The sequence below is a fragment of the Chrysemys picta genome, chromosome 12, assembly GCF_011386835.1.
Source record: "Chrysemys picta bellii isolate R12L10 chromosome 12, ASM1138683v2, whole genome shotgun sequence".
NCBI classification, from domain to species: domain Eukaryota; kingdom Metazoa; phylum Chordata; order Testudines; family Emydidae; genus Chrysemys; species Chrysemys picta.
The window spans coordinates 40,423,167-40,448,983 of record NC_088802.1 but is presented as its reverse complement, the minus strand read 5'-3'; the positions used below and the strand labels follow the sequence as shown (position 1 = coordinate 40,448,983).

Here is a 25,817-nt window from a genome sequence, read left to right as displayed (position 1 = left end):
AAAGTATAAACTAGACAGTTTGGCAATTGTTATTTAATCTGAGGATAGCAGTTTAGAAGTGTTACGTGCATTCAAGTTTCATGGGAAAAGGTTGGAATGTCTTGTTAAATATACTGAGTGCACAGTTGGAGTTTGTGTAGGGAGATCCATGAGCATCTATCTAAAGCTATACTGGCAAATTCTTGTTTGTGATTGCTTAGAATTAGTAGGATACAACCTAAAGGTGATATTTATCTTGTCTGTTCTGCATGGCACATATCAACTCTGATAATTCCGCTCTTCCCATTTCCATGGAAACTTCATTGATGTCAGTTGGAGATGGGAGCCTGTAGAGGACAGAATATTTGAGCTGTGGTTTGTTGTATGGAATGGGGAGAAGTATTTCAGTCCTCTATTTGACATAGTTTAAAATTAAGAAAAAGAAAATTAAGAGAATTTATTTTGCTGTATAGGTAAGCATTGATGTCCTGAATACAGAATGAATTTTCTGAGAATTTACAAATTAAATTTATTAATTATGTTCTTTTAAGAACATAAGAACAGCCATAATGAGTCAGCCATGGTCTATGTAGCCCAGTATCTTGTCTCTAACAGTGGCCAATGCCAGATGCTTCAGAGGGAGTGAACAGATATGAGCAGTTTCAAGTGATCCATCCCCTGTCGTCGAGTCCCACTTCTAGCATTGGGATGTTTAGTGACTCCCAGATGATGGGGATGTGTCCCTGACCATCTTGGCTGTAGCCATTGATTGACACGTCCTCCATGAACTTATCTAATTCGGTGTCCCCAAATTAGTTTGGACATCAGCGTTTGAAGTTCTTAACATTGCCTTTGCTCTACTGCACACTGAGGTAGCACTACGGGGAACAGAAGCACTTAAGGGAGCCCTTAAAGTGCAGAGACATTGGGACTGAAACTCGACTCCATCCACCCCTGTTTTCACAAAACACTGATCTCCACACTGTAATCATAGGATATTAGGGTTGGAAGAGACCTCCGGAGGTCATCTAGTCCAATCCCCTGCTCAAAGCAAGACCAACACCAACTAAATCATCCCAGCCAAGGCTTTGTCAAGCTGGGCCTTAAAAACCTTTATGGATGGAGATTCCACCACCTCCCTAGGTAAACCATTCCAGTGCTTCACCACCCTCCTAGTGAAAGTGTTTCCTAATATCTAGCCTAGACCTCCCCCACTGCAACTTAAGACCATTGCTTCTTGTTCTGTCATCTGCCACCACTGAGAACAGCTGAGCTCCATCCTCTTTGGAACCCCCCTTCAGGTAGTTAAAGGCTGCTATCAAATCCATCCTCACTCTTCTCTTCTGCAAACTAAATAACCCCAGTTCCCTCAGCCTCTCCTCGTAAGTCATGTGCCCCAGTCCCCTAATCATTTTCGTTGTCCTCTGCTGGACTCTCTCCAATTTGTCCACATCCCTTCTGTAGTGGGGGGCCCAAAACTGGATGCGATATTCCAGGTGTGGCCTCACCAGTGCCAAATAGAGGGGAATAATCACTTCCCTCGATCTGCTGGCAATGCTCCTATTAATACAGCCCAATATGCCGTTGGCTTTCTTGGCAACAAGGGCACACTGCTGACTCATATCCAGCTTCTCGTCCACTGTAATCCCCAGGTCCTATTTTGCAGAACTTCTGCTTAGCCAGTCAGTCCCCAGCCTGCAGCGGTGCATGGGATTCTTCCTTCCTAAGTGCAGAACTCTGCACTTGTCCTTGTTGAACCTCATCAGATTTCTTTTTGCCCAATCCTCCAATTTGTCTAGGTCACTCTGGACCCTATCCCTACCCTCCAGCGTATCTACCTCTTCCCCCAGTTTAGTGTCATCTGCGAACTTGCTGAGGGTGCAGTTAATCCCATCATCCAGATCATTGATAAAGATGTTGAACAAAACACTGTGTCAAATGCAAATTAAGGACCAGATTCATCAATATATGTGGCTGCTTGTATTTTTAGTGAGGCAAAGCAGCTGTAAACTCAGGTTGGTTGGTATGTTCTGGGTGCTTTGTGCTCCTTTGATGCAAAAGTGAATCTGCCCTTAAGGTTTTTTAATTGTAAGGTTGTTACCTCATAGCTTCAGATTAGTAGAAATATCCTATGGTAGCATTCTCTTTGGGTTTCTTGTTTAGTATTCATGTATACATTTTCAATTAATCGTACAAAACTTAGGAAAATTCAAGGCAAAAGCTACCGTAATTTGGAGTTTAAGTTTTGAGAGTATGTATTAGTAATTTAAGAGTGTAAAACATTGCAGGGATTTTGACATCTAAACAACCCTAACTCTGTCCTGTAGTGACAAGTGGAGGGGAGGAGGGAGAATAAGAAAACTGTCTTTAAAATTCAGTTCTGCAGACACTAAGATACCTTAATCATAATTGTATTGTTAGTGAATGATGTCACTATGGATTAGAATTAAGACCGTTTTGGTGCCTTAAATGTGCATTTAAATACCTTAACACATTCAAATTTCTTTTAAGCAGCCTTAACTTGGAATTTCTTGGGATTCTAATGCCTGGGTTTTGGTTGATTACAATATCCCTGTAATGTGTGTGTTACTCTTAAGTTTTTAGAATATATAGCAGTAATTAACTCCATCTTAACCCAGGGATATTGTTTTGTTTTGTCTCAGAACGTATGATCAAGTTATGTAACAGCTTGAAAACATAAATTGCTAACCTGCCTTAACATAGTGGCCTCTCGGTTTGACTGGCTTGTAATTTGCAGAACTGCCTGCTGCCGCTGTAATATCATAACCTTGTTTTAGTAATAATAGATCTTAATTCTGTAAGATTAAAAAAAAGTGTTTGTGTTAATGGCCTCTCAGATCTTTCAGAACTGTGGGAACGGCAGTGCAATGTTTACATTTGTTTGGGCCACAATAGGAGTGGAATGATTAGTTTCCTGACGTGAGCACTTTCTTTTCCAAGTGCTTTATTTTTCTTCATTCAGTGGAAAATGTGAATGCCATCAGCGTTGGGTCCAGTTCAGGAATACAGTAGCCAATATCCTTCTCAGAGGACATTTTGTCAGCCATTTTATAAATTGTATTGCTTTTTAACTTACGAAATCTATTTTTGCTGTGTAATTCGTTGGCTTGTGGCTAAAGCCCTCAATGCTGAATTCACAAAATGACATATTTCTGTAGAGATGTTTCATGGTCTGCATACTTCAGACATTGACATAATGAACAGAATTTAATGTGAACTGTTTCTTTTGAACTTGTTTATTCTTGCAGTGTGTCTAAATTGATCCCATCTTTCTCTGTCCACAGTGTGGGTGGGCATGGTGCGGAAAAAAAATTGTTTATTTATGTAATCTTTATGGTTTTATTCACTGTTTTTAAAAGAAAACCAAGGGCTGAAGGAATGTTGACAATTTCACTTTTGAATCAATTAAGCTTTGCACTAGGCATATTTCCTGTTTGTACATGGGGAAGGTGCAGAGGTGAAAGTAAGCTGGTACAGTCGGGTACGGTGTACCGGCAAGAGCCAGTACGCCATGCCGGACTGCACCGGCTTCCGCGGCAGGGATTTAACGGCACGCCGGGGAGCCCAGAGCCCTTTAAATCCCCCCCCCCCCCCAGCTCCGGCAGCTGGGCTGGTGCTGGGATTTAAAGGGCTCAGAGCTCCCCACCATAGCAGGGAGCCCCAAGCCCTTTAAATCCCCCCCCTCACCCCCCCACAGCTCTGGCAGCCGGGCTGGGGCCAGGATTTAAAGAGCTTGGGGCCCTTTAAATCCTGCCTGCAGCTCGGCGCCCAGGCTCATGCGGGGATTCAATAGGCCCGGAGCTCCCGCAGCTGCGGGGAGCCCCGAGCCCTTTAATTTCCCCCTGAGCCCTGGGGGCTCCCAGCCACCTCTGCAGCTGGGAGCCCCAGGTTGATTTAAAGGCCCTGGGGCTCCCAGCCACAGCCGGTGCCCCAGGACCTTTAAATCTTGAGAGTCCCCGTGTCTTCTGGATGAGGCCACGCCCCCCTCAGGACTCTGGCAGTACTGTTAAGTCCTGTAAGTTACTTTCACCCCTGGGAAGGTGACAGATTTTGGGGACATAGTAGTTGCTACACATGATCAGATCATTAGTCTACTGGCATGCCTTTGGCAGCAGCTGGAACCTGATAAATATCCCATAATATGCCTAGTCATCTGTGTAGTGCAATACATATTTGGAGAGGGAGGGGTTAGGATTCCTTCCTAGATTCTCATGGGCATTCTACTGCAACATGAGATTTGAATCCCCTTGTGACACTATCTTAGCTTGCATAGCTGCATGTTAACTTCTTTGCGGGCCCTCCAGTACCTGTTGTGCTGCATTCTCTTGACGTTCCATTGAAACCAGTTGACTGGCAGGATTTAACCTATATATTCAGCTGAAGAAGTTGCATTCTACCTGGAGCTTCTAGCAGCAGTCAAAGGGGCTAATGGTCAGTTTGCTAGTCCTCTTTAAACTCTAGCATACTGTTTGTCAAAGGAGATATTCAAGACAATAAATTCTGTAGGTTGACTATACTACCGTATTTTCCGGCGTATAAGATGACTTTTTAACCCAGGAAAATCTTCTCAAAAGTCGGGGGTCGTTTTATACGCCGGGTGTCGTCTTATAGGGCGGGTGCTGAAACTTCTGAGCCGGACTGGAGAATCTGCAGTCGCCGCATATGGTGGGGGGAGCTCAAAAACGGCCGCGGCCGCATCCCCGCCGTATGCGGCGACCGTATGAAAGCAGCAAGGGCGGCGCTGTACAAGTACGGTAGAAGAAAATCCACTCACCAGGATTCGTGGAAAGAAGTGACTTAATGCGGTCCCGATGACGAGGTGAGGGGGCGCCTCACCGGGAAGGTGTAAGTGAAGGACGGAGCAAGCTGCAGGTGTCCGGGACGCCCGGGGTATGGAAAAAAGAGAGAGAGTGGCGCTGTGCCCAGAAAAACACGCCTCTTTCACCCGTCTGGCCTGCCCTTGTATCCTATTACCATACCTCCTTCTCTGCCTCTCAGATCTCGCTCCTGAGGACTGCAGTGAAGCGGTGCAGGCGCGCATGTGCGAGATCTGAGAGGCAGAGAAGGAGGTAATAGGATACAAGGGCGGGCCAGACGGGTGAAAGAGGCGTGTTTGCGCTACCGCTCTGATAGTCTTGGAGACGGGGAGGGCTGGGCAGGCAGGGAGAGCTGACCAATCCAAGCAGGCTTTGTATACAAAACCAGCCAATCGCCGGTAAGGTACATCGCTTGCCCTGATTGGCTGGTTGTTGTATACTGGGTACCACATACAGTACAGCACCAGTATCTGTACCTGTTCATACAGTATAGCACCAGTACATACAGTACAGTATACAAATGTCCAACAGTCAAAACCCCATCATTGCTCCACCAGCAAGAAGAAAGAAATATGAAGCCAGTTTCAAACTTAAAGTTGTAAACTTTGCCATGGAACATAATAACTGCGCTGCTGCAAGACAATATGGAGTAACAGAAAAGATGGTTCGGGACTGGAAAGCAAATGAAAAAGCATTAAAGAGTATGCCAAGGGGTAAGTGTGCATTAAGAAGAGGCACCCCACATTGGCCAGTACTCGAAAAACATGTAGCAGACATGGTGAATGAGCATCGCCAAAACGGTTATGTAGTGATACGAAATAAAATACATTTGTTTGCACTTCAGTGGGCCAAATCTAACCCAGATCACAGCAACAGATTTAAGGCCACTGTATCCTGGTGTACTAGATTCATGGGAAGGCATAATATGGTACTGAGGCAAAAGACGAAAATTGCCCAAAAATTACCTGCAGATCTTGATAGCAAAGTAAATAGTTTCCATCGATATGTAATACAACAGCGCACTAAACATGGCTATGCGTTAAGTAGTATTGGAAATATGGATGAAACTCCAATGAATTTTGATATGGTTGGAAATAAAACTGTCCATCAAAAAGGTGAAAAAACAATTTTAATTAAAACAACAGGACATGAGAAGTCCAGTTTTACAGTGGTACTAGGATGCACAACTGATGGCGCCAAACTGAGACCAATGATTATTTTTAAAAGAAAAACAATGCCGAAACTCAAGTTCCCTGTTGGTTGTTTTGTACATGTGAATGAAAAAGGCTGGATGGATGAAGAAGGGGTAAAGCTATGGCTTGATAATGTATGGAGCAGGCGACCAGGTGGACTTATTCAAAAATGTAGTCTACTGGTGTGGGATATGTTCAGGGCTCATTTAACTCCCAGCACCAAGCAAAGGCTTGCAAGACTAAACACGGATGCGGCAGTTATTCCTGCAGGATTGACATCGTTGGTACAGCCACTGGATGTGTACCTAAACAAGCCATTTAAAGATCGCATTCGAGAACAGTGGAATGAATGGATGGTTAGCGGCGAAAAGTCATTCACAAAAGGAGGAAACATGCGTGCTCCACAGTTGGATGTTTTGTGCAAGTTTGTCATAAAAGCCTGGAATGATATTGATGCAGAAACAGTAATCAAGTCTTTCAAGAAGTGTGGCATATCAAATTCATTAGATGGTATGGAGGACGACTACTTGTGGCAAGATGAAGAGGAAGCCGAAGCTGAGACCACACCATCTGATACGGAATTCGATCCATACGATGACTGCCTTACAAATGTATCACAAGATGTCATTGATGTACTTATGATATCAGATGACGAACAGGAAGATTTTGAAGGCTTTTAAAGGGAAACTGTCACGCCAGCAAAACCTGTAAAAATACCGTAGCTTGCAGTTATGATGGGCGTTGCTAACTCGCCAGGGACTTGCCCGGCACTTGCTCTCTCTCTATTGTTTATCTGCCTCCTATCATCATCAGTTCCAGTTTGGTTGACAGCTTAGAAAACAAACAGCATGGCAGCTCCCATGGGTTTATTGTCTTATCCTTCCTTTCAGCTTTAGAGTGAATTAGGAAAAGTGTAATCTACTTGCACTGTTTTATGTTTACATGTTTGATGACAAACAGCCTTATGTTTATAAGTGACAGTTTTCCTGCTAAGTACCTGCATGTCATAAGCATTTGAATTAAAATTACCATATTGAAATCAAATCTGATGTTTTTTTTAATTTTTATTTGGTGTGCGTTGGAAGAGGGGTAGTCTTATATGGCGAGTATATCCCAAACTCTATATTTTAACTGGAAAAGTTGGGGGTCGTCTTATACACCCAGTCGTCTTATACGCTGGAAAATACGGTATTTATAATGTAAAATTATTTGTATTACAATAGCACCTAGAAGCCTGTGTGCCTCGGGGCTAAATTCAGACCTAAGGTGAGTGCAGTTCATTTTACTACTTCATACTCTTCTCTCATTGGCCCTCTTCTGGGGGAAGGGACTGTAGATTGTTATTCTGTTTTCAACTCTGCCACTGATTCTGATGCCTAATGTAAGTCTCTTAACCTCTCTGAGCCAAACCATGTTAAATGGTTTTAATATTTACCTAAAAAGAAACACATTGAGACCTACCCTGTAGCTGTCTTAATAAGTAGGCAAAAACAAATTAACAAATGATTAAACTTTTCACATACAGTCCCAATAAGTAATACAAAAGTTAATATATTCCAAAATAGACATGGGACAGATAAATGTATTTTAAGAATCTTCCTTTCTAAAAGTGTGCCTCTGATCATAGCATATCAAACAGATTTGCTAGAAAATCCAAATTTAGAACTACTTAATTTTAAGTTAGCAGCAGTAGATCAGCAAAGAATATTTGACGCTTCCAAAAATAGATCCCCAATGGACACACAGTAGGATAATGACTGAGTTGTAAAATAAAGTTTCATGACTATAGAGATTCAAGTCACAGAACACTCAACCCATGTTGCTCATAGCTCAGGTTAATGAAAAGGATGAGATAAAGATCAAAACTAACTTTGTAAACAAATAATTATTTTATAATGACAGTGCCACAGTGTGCTGACATTCATCTTGCTAAGAAATTCAATACACAACATTATTTTTGCTTAAATTAAAAAATAGACAAGTAAAATAACTTAATGGATTTCAAGTATCTGAGGGGTAGCCATGTTAGTCTAGATCTGTAAAAAAGCAACAGAGAGTCCTGTGGCACCTTTAAGACGTCATGCGTCTGAGGAAGTGGGTATTCACCCATGAAAGCTTATGCTCCAATACATGTTAATCTTAAAGGTGCCACAGGACTCTCTGTTGCTTAATGGATTTCAAGCCTTTAATTCAACAGTTACAGTTTAAAATCACAGTGGAGGGCGGTTACACATTGCTATATTACATACAAGTTTATGCATTACTTACAAAACTACAGATAACTTGAAAGGGCTCCAGAACTGCTCAGATTTATTTTTCAGCACTTATGTCATCCCTATGTGTCCTACCCTCCAAACCTTCCGATACCTTCACTGGCCTATGCCAGCTGTCTTGCAACATCTTTTTGGGGTTTAGACTCTGAAACTTCTTTTTTTAACTTTGTGCTAAAGCAATTACATCCTCCACCCTTAAGGTCAGAAGTCAAGTTTCCTGCCCCAAGGAACTAGTAGAGCTTGTCCACTAATTCACTACAGTCCAGATTCAGGCTCTTTTAGACACAAAAGATAAATGATCAAAACCATATCTCAGTCTAATATTGGTAACACCGTGGACTTGAATTTTGCCTCTATGGAATAATAGTTACACTGTAGCTGCAAAGACCATCTCTGAGGCCTTCTGTTCCGAAGAGTGTCCTCCCTTGTCAGATTTTTCCAGTTTAGTTTCTAATTAGCATATGGGGCCATTCCTTTCATTCTAACCAATCCCATTTGGTGAGATATTAGGCTTTCCCTACCAGCCCTGAGGGAAGAATTGTTAACTTATTGCACATCTAACACAACATCCTGTGGCTGTTATCTCTCAGTACCCCCACATTTAATCTCCAACTGGAGGTTGAATTAGTGGTGAAGAAAAAATGGTATACTCTCCAAACTTGTGCCTACAAATTAAGCTCTGCCTATATGAGTCTCCAGAATAAGATGCCACTCTGAAAAAATTATGTAGATGTTCAAAATATGACTGTGTGTACTCACTGAGCTCCACTTGGCTCCTGCTTGATGGAACTTGATTATGCCCATGGGCTCACGTAGGTTCCCCAGACTTCTTGATTTTTGGGGAGGAGGACGAAGAGCAATGGTACTCTCCTGAATATTGTGGCACCAAAATGAGATGTCACTCACAATAAACTACAAATCTGTGATCCTCCCTCTTGTTTCATACATGAGGAATAAAATCGCTAATGGGGTTGCCATTTAAATTATTGTCACTAAGGCATCTGTGTTAACACTTTTTCTGGTGCCAGAATTGGAATATGCATCCCATCTATCGTCCCTCCGCAGTTAGGGAAACCCATTTGTGCAAAGCCAGCCACAATGTCATGCACGATACCCAGAGTCACGGTTCTTCTGAGCAGGATGCGATTAATGGACCTGCAAACTTGCATCAACACGATTCCAACGGTAGACTTTCCCACTCCAAACTGGTTAGCGACCGATCGGTAGCTGTCTGGAGTTGCCAGCTTCCAGATTGCAATAGCCACCTGCTTCTCCACCGTCAGGGCACCTCTCAATCTCTTGTCCTTGTGCCGCAGGGTGTGGGTGAGCTCATCACACAGTCTCAATGAAAGTGGCTTTTCTCATCCAAAAGTTCCGCAGACACAGCTCGTCATCCTAGACTTGCATGACAATGTGATCCCAGCACTCAGTGCTTGTTTCCCGAGCCCAAAAGCGGCGTTCCACGGTGGTGAGCATGTCCGTGAATGCCACAAGCAATCTGGTGTCGTATGGGTTACTTGAGTCAATATCATTGTCGGAGTCCTCACTGTAAGTTTGGATTGTAAGGAGTAACTCGACTGCCAAACGTGACATGCTGGCGAAACTCGTCAGCATATTCCTCAGCAGTTCGGGCTCCATTCCCACAGACCGAAAGGGAAGACAGAGCGAGCAGCACAAAAAACGTTGAAAGATGGCGCCAAATGTGGATGGAAGCACAGGGATTGCTGGGATGCAAACCGATACATCACGAGGCGTTGGGACAGGACCCAGAATGCTCCGCCCACTTCCCACAAGCCACAGCACCAGAATGGGGAAGAGGTGCTCTGTGGGATAGCTGTCCATAATGCATCGCTCCCAATGCTGCTGCGAATGTGGCCACGCCAGTGCACTTCCAGCTGCCAGTGTGGACAGACTGCAGCGCTTTCCCTACTGCGCTCTCCGAAGCTGGTTTAATTCAAAGTGCTCTACATCTGCAAGTGTAGCCATGCCATTGCAGTCAGCTCACATTTTTGAGGGTTGTTTTTTTTTTTGTTTTGTTTTTTTAAACAAATGTAACAGCTAGAGACTTGTTTCTTTCTCTTAAATGAAAGCTGAGACTCTGATGAACAAGGCCTGGTCTACACTAACCCCCCAATTCGAACTAAGGTACGCAACGTACCTTAGTTCGAACTTACCGCGGTCCAGACGCGGCAGGCAGGCTCCCCCGTCGACTCCGCGTACTCCTCGCGCCGAGCAGGATTACCGGAGTTGACGGGGAGCACTTCCGGGTTCGATTGATCGCGTCCAGACAAGATGCGATAAATCGAACCCGGAAGTTCGATTGCCTGCCGCCGAACCAGCGCGTAAGTATAGACAAGCCCCAAGAGAGCAATTTGAGAGGTGTTATGTTATACCAGCTCAGTCTGTGTTCTGTCCCCAGTGCATGTGCACACATGCTTGATGTACTCTGAACCCAGGAACACAAGAACAGAGAACCTAAGTACAACACAAGGATCACAATATTGCAATTTGTTGTGTGGATCTAACAGTTTGTGAAGGTGGCAAGTCAAGTCTTCTGTCTGGTGGACACTATTGTACAGACATTGTTTGAACCACATTTCCATATTTCCACTTTGAGTATGGCTGAAGCATGCAGATGTGTTCCTAAGATCCCTACAGTGACTGCCTTTTTTTGGTCTGAAAGTCAATATTCAGTAAAGATGGCACATTCATGGACTTGGAGGCTGAAGACTCCTATCCACTGAGCAGCAGCTGTTCAGATTTACTTAGTTAACCACAAATGTCTCATCTGTTTTGGAGAAACCACTGTCTTTCAACTGAAGTAATATTGAGACATGCCTGTGGTTGTTAAAGATCCCTTTTCTCTCTTTAAGAGATGGGATGCTAACCCTGATATTCTGATCAAATTCCATATCATGTAATTATGTTTTGCCTACTTGTATTCACCCTAATGTAATATTGGATAAGGTGATATTTGCTTCTCATCTAAAACTATTGTTGCTATAAACTGTCAAAAAGCTGCTGTTTTTTACCACAAAGAGAGTTGCATCTTCAATAGTAAATGAAGTGACCCCTATGTGTTTAAGGGCTTTTTTAATACAGGGAAATTGAGCAGCATATTACATCAGAATAATTATACCACTATAACTATACTGGCATAACTTCCCCATCTGGACACTCTATTATGGAATAAAAGTGGTTTTTATTCTGGCATCATATCCACATGGGGGAATTACACTGGCATAGTTATACCGGTGTATAATTCAGCTATAGCTATGCCAGTCAATTTTCCTGTGTAGAAAGTTGAAAGGTGCTCCTTAAATGTAGCTTGTTGAGAGGATACTTCACTTGATACCATTTCAGTCCTTGGCTTGTCTGCCAGGAGTGGCAACTGAACTATTGACACCTGGATTGGCTCAAACTCACCTCACACACATTTAAACTAAACTTTTGAAATGGGGGCATAAATTGTCCCCCCCTCCCTCCTTCAGTAAGAGTAATTTCTTAAATATGGTACTGACTATATGATAGAGGTTTGGCTTAATGTTGTTTAACATTTTGATTGCAGCAGAAGATAGGATCTAAATCTTTATGAAAGAAAGTGAGATTGGTATACTCAGTTTATTTTAGTTAATGTGCATTTGGCATGGGTTTTTCAGTAAACCATTTGCCTGTGGAATGTACACATAGATGTGGCGTGTCTCTCTTGCAAGACACCATATTTGGGGCATAATATTTTGGCTTAATATCGTGGCTCTTATTATCACAGGGTCATATACTGTGTGTCTGGATCGGGGGAACCCCCTGCTGCTTTCAGAGGGGGGGGGTCTGCTTGTGGATCAAAGTAGTATACGGTCCAAAGGCCATAAAGTTATTAGAGATATAAGATGCCATTTCCCTTCCCTTCTCTCCAAAATATGACCTAAAATCTGAACATGTGAGTGTCTCCTAAACTTTTACAAATAGTTTCCTATAACTTCACCACTATCTGACTCCTCAACATTCTGGCTAGGACTTTATTAATATATGGTAGTGTCTTTTTAAAAGTCTTGTTTTGGAAACATTTCTGTTGAGCTCATGAAAAACCATTTCATTGAAAGTTTATATAGGTTTCATGTTGCCTTCATGATGGTGAGTGACAAAGATGCTATTTCAGTGCAGGTGGATGGAAATCCCGTAGGAATGTAAATGTAATTTTATTTGAATTTACAAAAGAAATTATAGCTTCATCGTTATGCTAAAACTTAAGAGTTTGTCACTTCTGAGATAGTGAATCTGTGGTACTGGTTCTCTTTTTTTTGTGGTGATACTCTTCCCCCACCTCCCCCCGCACAGTATTGCACAACTGTTAAATGCAATATAGAGTTTTTTAGACTTCATCTAGAATTTTCCACCCCTGGAGGTTACATACTTCATTTGATGGACAAGTGGTCTAATCTGGTGTAGAGATTGTGTTCCTAGGGTGCTTTAAAAAAATCAAAAAAAGGCACAGAAGTGTAGGCACTACTATATCCGCTTAATCTTGATTTTACTTTTTTGATAGTCTTATTTTTATGTATTTTCATATTCCAGATGGTTCTTTGTGGTTACATAATAAAATATGGTATTTGACTGCATTACACCTTAAGGGTTCAAAGCTAGCTTAAAAGAATTAGGTTGTATGATAACTATTAGTAGAGCTGTTATTTAAAATGCCTAACTCTCTACATTTGATCTGGTTTTGTGACATATTTAGAACCAAATGTAATCTATTCTGTAACCCTGGAAACTGCTATAATTCTGAACCAGGGAAAGGAACAGAAATGCCAGTATTCTAAATTAATTCAATAATCTTTCTTATATAAAAAGAGATTGCTTCACAGCAATGTTAAGTGCAAGTGAAACCTGCAGTTATTGTCTGAACTGAAGAATGGTAAAATACATTATGTAAGCAGAACTTTTAACTGGAACCTAAAGGAATTGTATCCCAATTATAATCCTATTCCAGTAGTGGTACTGTCAACACGGGCTCCATTTTAAAGAGGTGATTGGTATGATCCCATTAGTTGGCTGCACAGATGCAAAAATGAGGGGGTTAGTTAAACAGAAATTAAAAGGTACAGTGACTAAAGTGAAATCCCTGCAATCTGCATGGACGCTTTTCAAAGACACCATAATAGAGGCCCAACTTAAATGTATACTCCAAATTAAAAAACACAGTGAAAGAACTGAAAAAGAGCCACCTTGGTTTAACAACCATGTAAAAGAAGCAGTGAGAGATAAAAAGGCATCTTTTAAAAAGTGGAAGTTAAATCCTAGTGAGATAAATAGAAGGAACATAAACACTGCCTAATTAAGTGTAAAAATGTAATAAGAAAAGCCAAAGCAGTTTGAAGAATGGCTAGCCAAAAACTCAAAAGGTAATAACAAAATGTTTAAGTACATCAGAAGCAGGAAGCCTGCTAAACAACCAGTGGGGCCCCTGGACGATCGAGATACAAAAGGAGTGCTTAAAAATGATAATGTCATTGCGGAGAAACTAAATGGATTCTTTGCTTCAGTCTTCACGGCTGAGGATGTTAGGGAGATTCCCAAACCTGAACCAGCTTTTGTAGGTGACAGATCGGAGGAATCCTCACAGATTGAGGTGTCACTAGAGGAGATTTTGGAATTAATTGATAAATTTAAACAGTAACAAGTCACTGGGACCAGATGGCATTCACCCAAGAGTTCTGAAAACTCAAATGTGAAGTTGCGGAACTATTAACTATGGTTTGTAACCTGTCCTTTAAACCGGCTTCTGTACCCAGTGACTGGAAGATAGCTAATGTAACGCCAATATTTTAAAAAGGCTTTAGAGGTGATCCCAGCAATTACAGACGGATAAGTCTAACATCAGTACCAGGCAAATTAGTTGAAACAATAGTAAAGAATAAAATTGTCAGACACATAGGCCAGGTCTACACTACCCCCCTAATTTGAACTAAGGTACGCAACTTCAGCTACGTGAATAACGTAGCTGAAGTTCGAAGTACCTTAGTTCGAACTTACCTTGGTCCACACTCGGCAGGCAGGCTCCCCCGTCGACTCCGCGGTACTCCTCTCGCCGTGCTGGAGTACCGCAGTCGACGGCGAGCACTTCCGGGTTCGACTTATCGCGTCCAGACTAGACGCGATAAGTCGAACCCAGAAGTTCGATTGCCAGCCGCCGAACTAGCGGGTAAGTGTAGCCAAGGCCATAGAAAAACAAACTGTTGAGCAATAGTCAACATGGTTTCTGTAAAGGGAAATCGTGTCTTACTAATCTATTAGAGTTCTTTGAAGGGGTCAACAAATATGTGGACAAGGGGGATCCAGTGGGCATAGTGTACTTACATTTCCAGAAAGCCTTGGACAAGGTCCCTCACCAAAGACTCTTACGTAAATTAATCCTCATGGGATAAGAGGGAAGGTCCTTTCATGGATGGAGAGTTGGTTAAAAGACAGGGAACAAAGGGTAGGAATAAATGGTAAATTCTCAGAATGGAGAGGGGTAACAAGTGGTGTTCCCCAAGGGTCAGTCCTAGGACCACTCCTATTCAACTTATTCATAAATGATCTGGAGAAAGGGGTAAAAATGAGGTGGCAAAGTTTGCAGATGATATTAAACTGCTCAGTATAGTTAAGACCAAAGCAGACTGTGAAGAACTTCAAAAAGCTCTCACAAAACTAAGTGATTGGGCAACAAAATGGCAAATTAATTTTAATGTGGATAAATGTAAAGTAATGCACATTGGAAGAAATTACCCCAACTATACATACAATATGATAAGGGCTAATTTAGCTACAACGAATCAGGAAAGAGGTCTTGGAGTCATCGTGGATAGTTCTCTGAAGATGTCCACGCAGTGTGCCGCGGCGGTCAAAAAAGTAAACAAGATATTAGGAATCATTAAAAAGGGGATAGAAAATAAGACGGAGAGTATCTTATTGCCCTTGTATAAATCCATGGTATGCCCACATCTTGAATACTGATACAGATGTGGTCTCATCTCAAAAAAGATATACTGGCATTAGAAAAGGTTCAGAGAAGGGCAACTAAAATGATTAGGGGTTTGGAACGGGTCCCATGTGAAGAGAGATTAAAGAGGCTAGGACTTTTCAGCTTGGAAAAGAGGAGACTAAAGGGGGATATGATAGAGGTATATAAAATCATGAGTGATGTAGGGAAAGTAAATAAGGAAAAGTTATTTACTTGTTCCCATAATATAAAAACTAGGGGCCACCAAATGAAATTAATGGGCAGCAGGTTTAAAACAAATAAAAGGAAGTTCTTCACACAGCGCACAGTCAACTTGTGGAACTCCTTGCCTGAGGAGGTTGTGAAGACTAGGACTATAACAGCGTTTAAAAGAGAACTGGATGAATTCATGGAGGTTAAGTCAGTTAATGGATATTAGCCAGGATGGGTAAGGAAGAGTGTCTCTAGCCTCTGTCTGTGAGAGGGTGGAGATGGATGGCAGGAGAGAGATAACTTGATCATTGCCTGTTGGGTTCACTCCCTCTGGGGCACCTGGCATTGGCCGCTGTCGGTAGACAGGATACTGGGATAGATGGACCTTTGGGCTGACCCAGTACGGACATTCTTATGTTCTTAGATGAAGCAATTATTTATTGCCATGAATTCTGGAACTCAACATTTAAACCAATCCTTTCACATTGACAGAAGGCTTGGAAGGAATTAAATGGATATGTGGTATTCTGAGATGTATCCAGATATCACCATTGAAATATCTATAAATAAAATACCAAAAGTTTTTATTGATGCCTTCTTTAATAGGGTAAGCTGAGTTTGTTCAATGTAGCAATGAATGTACAGTTTCTATTCTAAAAGGTTATTTTGATTTTCCTGTTTATTTAGATGTCCTACAATATTGCTTTGCTGTTTATTTGAATGTATATGAAAATATTAAATGGTATGATAATCCAAAAGTAAATATTAAATTGGATTTAGAGAGCTTTATGGAATCTCAGGTGGGGCGGGGGGTGAACCTGCACCCTGCTTGGCATTCCCTCCTGCTCTCCCACTGCTCCTCCTTCCCCCAGCATCCCCTCCTGCCCACCACTTTGCACACAGCAGTAGTGAGGAAACACTATGGAAACTGGGTGATAAGTTTGTAAGAATATCATCACTCCCAACCAAGTTAAAGCTATTAATGTAATATCATTCGCATGATCTGTAGAAAGCATTGAACCTGTTGTAACATGTACACTAGGCTATTCTGTATTGTTACTAGGTGATGCTTTCACTGCTTCCAGACATGGTTACATTTTTCAGCTCTCAGGGACAGTGCTCCCCTAATGAGTCTCTAAGATGGCTGCAATTCAAGCAGCAAACTACGTAGCACATTACAAAGCCAGATATCCAGTCTTTTACAGCAAATAAGTAATGTCTATTCTGGTTGAATATTCGTAGGGTTACTTTATCAGATCTAAGTAAGGCCTTTGGAAATCTATAGGAAACGTTACCATATTCTACAGAACTTTAATTCCATATCAGCAGTACAAACCCAACAGGTAAAGCAACACTGAATTTAAAATAAGCATGGCTTTATTTTCTCCCTTTCAGGAAGGTATGGGGCAGGAGTGCTAAAGGGCTTCTCTATGTGGGGAAGTTATACCAGAAAAAGTGTCCACACAGCAGATTATACTTAGTTTACACTGGTATAACTATATTGGTTTAAATTCACATCTTGGGGCATGTCTACATTACCTGCCGTAGTGATCGATCTACCGGGGATCGATTTATCGCGTCTAGACGTGATAAGATCGATCCCCGATCACTCTGCTGTCGACTCCGGAACTCCCACCATGGCGAGAGGTGGAAGCGCAGTCGACGGGGGAGCTGCAGCGGTCGACTCGCCGCCGTCCTCATGGCCAGGTAAATTGACCTAAGATACGCCAACTTCAGCTACGCTATTCACGTAGCTGAAGTTGCGTATCTTAGGTCGACCCCTCTCCCTCCACCCTCCCCCCGCCCCTCTGTTAGTGTAGACCTAGACTTAGTTTATACCGGTGTAAGTGTGGGGGTTATTTTGTTTTTTTTAGCTTTTCAGTTTAACCTCCTTCCAAAGGGTCATAAACTAAATAGAAAAGTTCCACTTACGCTGGAATAAGCTTGTCCACACAGGAGATCATACTGGGGTGTATATATAACTAGTAAAACTTTCCCAGGTAGACAAAGCCCTAAGCGATTGAGCACTTATCGTGAACTAGAATTATTCCCATCTCTGGAGGACACTGGGGGAGGGAAGATTTTCTTCTCTACTTCTGACTAGAGGCTGATAGTTAAGGCCAAGATCATCATCTTCCCTTCCAAAATATTTTGTAACTGGAAAACAGGTGCAGATGGTTGCTTGAGAATCTGGGATTACATTTTTAATAATGCTCACTTCTGCACATGAATTAGCATTTTATCAGAGTGACTGAAAGGATTCTGTTCACAATTATGTGCTTCCTGGGTGCGCATCTCTTAAATTGGGATGCAGCCCTGTTGAAATGCAAATATGCACTGTCTGTATAAAAATTAAAAAGATCAAGAAGCAAACTTTGCCATACATTGACTTTTATAATTATACAAAATTTCCATTGGCATTCGTGTGTCTACAGCCTCTTGTTGAAAGCATTAAATTGCAAATCTCAAGTTCTTGAAGTTTAAAGAAGTAGAATGCATTTGGACTGTTTGAACTACTCAGGAATGCTGGCACTGACTTCGGTGCATGTGCAGCAGACATTCTATCTGTTCCTTCTGTTAATATACCTGTCAAAATACATTAATTATACTGTAATCAGCAAGTTCTAGATCAGAAATGTTTTGTATACTTACATGGTAAACAGTAAGATGTGTAGCTTCTAAAATGAGGCAAATAGGATCTCTTGCCTTAGTTCTTTTGCAGCGCCTTTGTCAGTTAGACAAATCTTAAATCTTACCTTGGTTAAATAGGAAGGGCCAAATTCTATGTTGATAAATGCAAAGTAATGCACATTGCAAACATAATCCCAACTATACATATAAAATGATGGGGTCTAAATTAGCTGTTACCACTCAAGAAATAGATCTTGGAATCATTGTGGCTCTTCTCTGAAAACATCCATAAGTGTAGCGGCAGTCAAAAAAGCGAACAGAATGTTGGGAATCATTAAGAAAGGGATAGATAAGACAGAAAAAATATATTGCCTCTGTATAAAACCATGGTATACCCACATCTTGAATACTGCGTGCAGATGTGGTTGCCCCATATCAAAGATATATTGGAATTGGAAAAGGGCAACAAAAATGATTGGGGATATGGAACGGCTTCCATATGAGGAGCGACTAATAAAACTTGGACTTTCTGCTTGGAAAAGAAACGACTAAGGGGGGATGTGATAGAAGTCTATAAAATCATGACTGGTGTGGAGAAAGTAAATAAGGAAGTGTTATTTACTCCTCATACCCAAGAACTAGGGGTCACCAAATGAAATTAATAGGCAGCAGATTTAAAGCAAATAAAAGGAAGCATTTTTTCACACAATGCACAGTCAACCTGTGGAACTCTTCGCTGGAGGATGTTGTGAAGGCCAAGACTATAACAAGGTTCAAAAAAGAACTAGATAAGTTCATGGAGGATGGGTCCATCAATGGCTATTAGCCATTAGCCAGGATGGGCAGGGATGGTATCCCTAGCCTCTGTTTGCCAGAAGCTGGGAATGGGTGACAGGGGATGGATCACTTGATAATTATCTGTTCTGTTTATTCCTTCTGGGGCACCTGGCATTGGCCATTGTTGGAAGACAGGATACTGACCTAGATAGACCTTTGGCCTGAACCAGTGTGGCCATTCTTACGGTCTATCCTATAGTGTGGGGGAAGAGGGTGAATGGAACATGCCCATCCCTCAACCCCTTGTGCAGCAGCAGGCTAAAATTCCTATCTACTGTAGTAATTGAGAGTTCTAGAAGCAGGACAGACTATAATGCCAACAGCTGCATTGTGGCACCGAAGGGGTTAGGGTTGGGCTGTGTTGCCTACCAGTTAAGGCGTGTGGACAGCTCCCTCACATGTTGCATTCAGAATCTTGCACTAGCATGGGATGTATGCTAATCCTTTTTATTTTATTTTAAAGGACAGCAGTGTGCATCCCGCCATATGCCTGCCCTGAGACATCTGTATGTTTTTAAAATCTAATCCTCTGCCAGTACCTCTCTGCTCTGCACACCCAGCCCAAGCATAACTCCAGTTTGTAAGGGCAGAATTTTGCCATAAGTGTTCAGATGTTGTGGAAAATATGCACATTTTTGGTGACTAGAAGTGAGACTTTCTACTGGAGCAAATGTGTAAAAGGGAACACATTTAAAGGATGTATTTTCACGTGTTCCATTTCCTATTGTGATTTCAGTAAAGGCATTCACTGTCCACTTCCTCTCCTTGATCCTTAGTGGAGTCTTCTTGAAATTTATCTATCTTGTAAATAATTGAGTTTATGACGACAGACTTATGGCTTCCCTTTTTAAGTTGTTGTTTCAATACAATCTTGACCACTGCTTACATCTGATACGTTTGAAAAATCTATTTCCGACAAGAGTTGAGTCACAAGCCTCTTGGTGATCTTGCTGTGGTTTTCTGCTGCAAGTGCTGACTCCCAAATGGGAGGTGTAATGTAGATATCTGTTTTCTGTTCCTACTTATTTTGACCTCATTCAGTCAGAGAAACTTTCTTTGGCAAAAATTTGCAACAACAGAAGGCTTGACATTGTATCTGTTTTGTAAGCCAAAAATAAGTCATAACATTTCTTTCCTGTCTCTAGTAAGAAAATCAGCCAGAAAAGAGTCCTAAAATCCAGATTTTGATGTAAAAGACCAGTGCAACACCACATGACAATGCCCTGGCACCTTTTAATCTGAGCGGTCATTCCATAACTACATGGCTGTAAGTCAGCCTGCTGTTAAACACTTCTTGGGACAGTTTAAAGCCTTCATTTTTGACCTTGGCTACCCAAAGTGTTTCTCATCTGTATTCTTTCCCTTCCCTGAGGGTATGGAATTCTTGGTTCTTAGCCACAATCAGACAGCATTTGTTCCCCTCAAGGTCATTAAAGTGGATTATTTCATTTAAATAAGAAAGTTCAAGAAGGTGAAAATACAGATGTGAACCGCAACTAAACCTATTTCATCTAAGCAACAGCTATGAAGAGTCACACTAATACTGATCAAGAAAGGTTAATTCAAAAAAATTAAAGGTTGAGAGACAAGGTTTCTTACATGGTAGCAGATTCAGAAGTGACCTAGTCAAGACGTGGCTTTCAAAGGAGATCATTGCTTGTCCTTTCAGAGTCGGTGCTCACCCCAAACTGTATTCCTTTCTCTAAGAATTGACCGATCCTTATATAGTGCAGACAAACTTTGTTCTTCCCCAAGGTCTGTGCCCCAATTCACCTACTCCTTTCTAATCACTATGGACGTTTGTTTTAACCAGTCTATATCTGTCCAGGTATATTGGGATATGTCCTTTCCCTACCACCTCACCCTCCTGCATCCTCCCAACAAAGAGCTGGTTATTAATACAGAAATTATATAGTCTTTCAGTATTGTAATATGTGAAGAACCATGGTGTCATAAGTGTGGCTGCTGGTTTCAAATATTGCTATTTTGTCACCACTAGAGAAAAGAATAAGTGAGTATGAACACGTGAAGGAGGATAATGAATTTGCTGTTTTGTGCAGGTTAATCTGAAAAAAATAAGCCTGTTTCTTTAGGTATTTACTGGTGAGGTGGCTGCTGAGAGCCTGAAACATCCTGGCCTGTCTGCCATGGGATAGTAATATTTTTCTCAGCTTCATCTATTAGCCTTATGGGTAGTATTTGAGGGCTGGAAAGGAGAAAGAGGGGAGCAGGCAGGATCAGACTATGATAGAACGCAATCTGTCAGGCTACTACAGTGCCCTGCTGGGTTGTGAACCCTCAGGGTCCCAGGAAGATGATTGCATGGGCACAGAGGGTGAGAAGACATGACATGATGAATGGTTTTGTATGTGCACTCATAGGTGTGGTCATATGTTGCAAGTGCATCTTAAGTTGGCAGTTTTAGCCCACTCTCCCCTTCTGAGCCCCGAAAAGTCCCTTTTGGTTCAGAAAAAAGAACAGGAGTACTTGTGGCACCACAAGTACTCCTGTTCTTCTTTTTGCGGATACAGACTAACACGGCTGTTACTCTGAAACCTTTTGGTTCAGAGTGAACTTAGAATATGTTGAGTGTTTTATTTCTAAGAAAACAGTAGAGTTCAGAGCATTCAGCTACCATGGTGATGAGCACAGTGTAAGAACCTAGTTCTCAGACTTGGTCACAGACTTCCTGTAAGCACATAAACACTTGAACACACCCGATGAAAGGGTTTATATAAAATGGATTGTAGGATAGGAGATTGGGGAAACGATATGAGAACAATATAACTTGGGAGCATATTTAATTTGTGTGTGGTGGTGGCTGGGCCATTTTCACTTTGGACTCAGCAAATGACAAAGCCTCTCAAGTTTTTAGAGCATTCATTTAATATCAGGTCTGGTTTTGAAAAGCTCTAAACAAACAAACAAAAAAGCACCACATCGCTGGTCCTCTTGAGTTGGAGCCACAGATTTTGAGATGTTTTGTTAGAATATGTATTTTTAAAAGATAGTGTCTCCCAGTTTATCACCTGCCACTGATGCCCTCAAATTTCTTACTTTTAATCATTCCCCTGGATTTTGAAAAATACTGGTATGTGTTTAAAACTAGTCTTGCTTAGGAAACGTTTGTATGTTTTTAAGTAGAGTTGAAATACTAGCAAAGATGGAAGTAAAGTACATGTAGTCCCTTTGTCTGTACTCTAAAAGTGAATCGGTAAGGGAAGCATTTGGGGAAGAGGAAGCTTAATACTGTACTGCTTTGGTCTAAATTATTCTTTCACACAATTTTGTATCTTTCTTGTCATTAACATGCTTTAGGAAAGTTTAAAAGGTTATATAACAAGCCTATTACATTTCAAACTCAAGCTGCTTCACCTTATTATGTTTGTTTCAACAACACAATGCCAGCTCTTAATATGTCAGAATACACAAATATTCTCCAGAGACTAGTAGGAAATTGTAAAGTACAGAATCAGTGAGCAACAAAATTCCAGGCGTAAACTTTTTTGAAGGCTATGTAGGTGTACGTTTGTGTCTTTTAGCCCGAAAGCTTTTAGTGTTGGTCCCCATATTGATTACAAAGTCTTGAGGGATCTCTCAGTGAGAATATTTCATATGAATACAGAACATAAAGACAATTGAGTATGTAACAAATAAGTAACTTTATCATTCTGATCCATCATCCATATGACAAACCCTTCCAGTGTACTAAATTTAATCCTTAAGTAATAGTGTTTAGTTCTTGCAACAGACCTTCTCTAGTGGGCCCAATGTCATTACTGCAAACACTGAGTTTAAGGAACTGACTAATTGCTGATAAATATAGTATGCAGTAAAGTGAAATTCTGACAAGAAAATGTGCAACAACTAACTTAACATTTAATTAGAAAAGATTGATTGATATAACTTAACTCTGCTATCTAATGCTGCATTTATTCTGATAAAGAAAACAAAGGCAGTATAATGAAGGGTGTGTGTGTCTGTGCGCGCACGCATGTGCATACGCACACAAACCATCTCAAAGCACCGTGAAACGCTGGAAAAACTATACCTAATAGATTTTTAATAAAAAGGCTACACTTCTGACTTATTTTCTCCTGTTCTCCTTTGATGGTACCTACTTTCTTTGTAGCTTCCAAGCTCCGTAGTCTTGGTGTCCTGTTTAAAGCTGACCTATCTTTTGATGATCCTTTTGGTTGGATTTTAGTGTAGTTATACCATTTAGACGCTTTCCAGGTTGCAGTTCATCTTCTCCCAATCAGATGCTGATGTCCCTATACTGGTTTTTGTCTCAGACTGAACTGTGATGATACAAGATTTGCAGGTCTCTGTTTCTGGCGGTGGTGTTCTGCCTGGCTTTCAGTGTAGAAGAGACAAGCTAAAGATGACATGCAAGTCCTTAACTCTTGCTTTTGTGGTTTTAAATAAGAATAATAATAAATATTTTGTGCGGTTTGCTAATTAAAACTTTGTTCCTAAGCCAAGGCTGTATTGTTAGGCCATGTATTGCAGGAATACATTGTATGTAATTTAAAGGAATGAAAATGGCCTGATTGAAAAACCTAAACAAAAATGACTGAGAACAATCCTCAGTAGTATGTCTGTACATTCCTTACAAAAGAAAGTATCCTTTGTTCCTGTTAATCTGACTGAAGCCTGTGAGTGTTCTGTTCCTCTAAGCACTCAGCTTGCCAACTCCAGGCGGCTGATTATTTTGTTCCTTTCCATATTGAACAAAGTCAGTTCAGGCTTCATTCTCAGTAGAAGTAGAACAAATACTCATCAGCCAATCTCTTTGCTTGCCATTCAGTAACACTTTGGAGCATCAAAGCAGAAAATACTGTAATTTTCTGGTGTTGAACACACAATGCAAAAGGGGAGAAATGTTGCATCTTGAGGGATGAGGTGAGAAATGAATCAACATGATGCAGAAGAGAGGAGTAGCTGGAAGAAAACAAGATGAACAGAGATAGTAAAATCTTTTTTATGGCCCAGAAGTAAAAGTGCTTTAAAAATAATTGGTGGAACATAATAGATGTAAAATAAACTGAAGAGATGAGAAAGTAGAAAATCATTTTCAGTATAGATTTCTTAAACAAAAATGTGAAAGTATAAAGGGAGCAATACAAAAAGATGTTTATCAACTTGCTTCTTTTGGAAGCTATTTGCTTTTCCTGGCATAGGGCAGCATTCAATCCCACTTATAATTGAGTCACACTAATGACCAATTACAAAGAACACTGAGATGTATTGTTTAGCGAGAACAAGGAGATTCACAGCTAACTGTGAAGTGTATAGGCTCTTCTGTACAAAGGTGCAATAGGCTCAAGTAGGTAAGAGTAAGGACTTCTTATGCCAGGGCAGTGGTTCTCAACCTATTTACCATTGTGAGTCGCATGTGTAGCTCTGTGTTATGTGGGCCGCATCCACACAATATATGTACTACCTATATGGCCCTGAGGCTGTCACATGGGCCGAGCTGTGTGCTGATTGGGCCGCAAGTGTTCCAAGATTTGAGAACCACTGTGGCATGGTGTTGAAAGGTTCCATGGTCTATTTTTCCCTTAGCTGTGACTTTTCTGTACTGCCTGCTGTTTGAGATTCATAACTCTAATGTTCTGTCACTTCTGTTATATGCATTTCTTTAAGCCTCTAGATTATTTCTAGTCTATGAACTAAAAAAACATCTGGGCACCACAATAAAAGCTTAACTACTGGAGTGTAATCATAGTGTAAAAAAAAAAAAAAAGTGACCAGTGTGTGCATACATCACAAAAAGGTTTTATGAATTAGAACAATCATGTAGTATTTTAAAATAATTTTTATGGTATCAAAACCAAAAAGCTAACACTATCTTAGTTTATCGCACCACTCATTTTTATTAAAAAACATATCTTTAGCAAATCCCTAAATGTTTGTGTTTTGAATCATTTTACCAGTTTTCACTCTTTAAATTTTTCTGATTTCTTTTCAACCCTTGCCTCTCCCCTTTTTAAATTTATTTATTTATTTATTTATGTTGCAGCTGCTGCCCATCTTACCTCTTAGCCCCGTGTTAGAGCAGTTCAGCCTATTAAAATCGTGCCTAAGCACTAAACAAGGTAGTCTGCATCTGCAAGGAATTGCCTATAGTGGTTTCTGTGGTCCTAGGAAGCTCTTTTAGATTTTCTTTTTGTGTTAGTGTTTCCTTGTCGTGTCTGGTTTTAGAGCAAGAGGGCATTGGTAAATAGGTGGGTATTGGAAAGAGTTCTGAAGACAGCTAAGCTTTGACTCCAAAAGCAAACAGGAAATGAAAGTCAACAGTCTGAAAATAGTTTTCCTTCCTCCTTCCCACATCCCTATCTATAAATATAATTTTACAAATAATTAAATATTGCATAGGGAGTGTGATCCAAGAAGCTTCATATCAACAACAACATGTAAATTGAAAATATCTATACAAGTGTTTCCTTGTTTAAAGGGCACCCTTCTTAATCTGTAGGGCATATTATTTATCTTGTAAAATTAAGCTCCTGTCCAACCCAAATTTACAAGATTAGCAGAAGCACATGACCATAATCTGAGTTAAATCAGGATTGTTGGTATGTAAATAGTTATATGCTATTATGGAAGGTATTATGGATAAAATTTCCAAAAGCACCTAAGTGATTTAGGGTAATATTTTCAATAATGTCTATGTTCTTAAACATAATTACAAACTGATAAATGGTACACTGAAATTATTAGAGATATGGCAGTCTTTGCACTCAGGGAAAGATGTTAGTGTAAGGAATGGGTTTTGAGACCTTTTTATTTCACCTCTGGGTAATGCATTGAAAACCCTCCAGACAGCTCAGTGAAATGCTGATAATTTACACAGTGGGTTTTTTAATTG

The 25,817-nt window shown here is 40.9% G+C and overlaps 1 protein-coding gene across 9 annotated transcripts in view; it reads left to right on the top strand.

Moving 5' to 3' along the window:
• Positions 1-25,817, top strand: part of SEC14L1 (SEC14 like lipid binding 1) — a 107,061-nt gene that overhangs the window by 58,362 nt on the left and 22,882 nt on the right. The gene's annotated exons all lie outside the window — the stretch shown is intronic.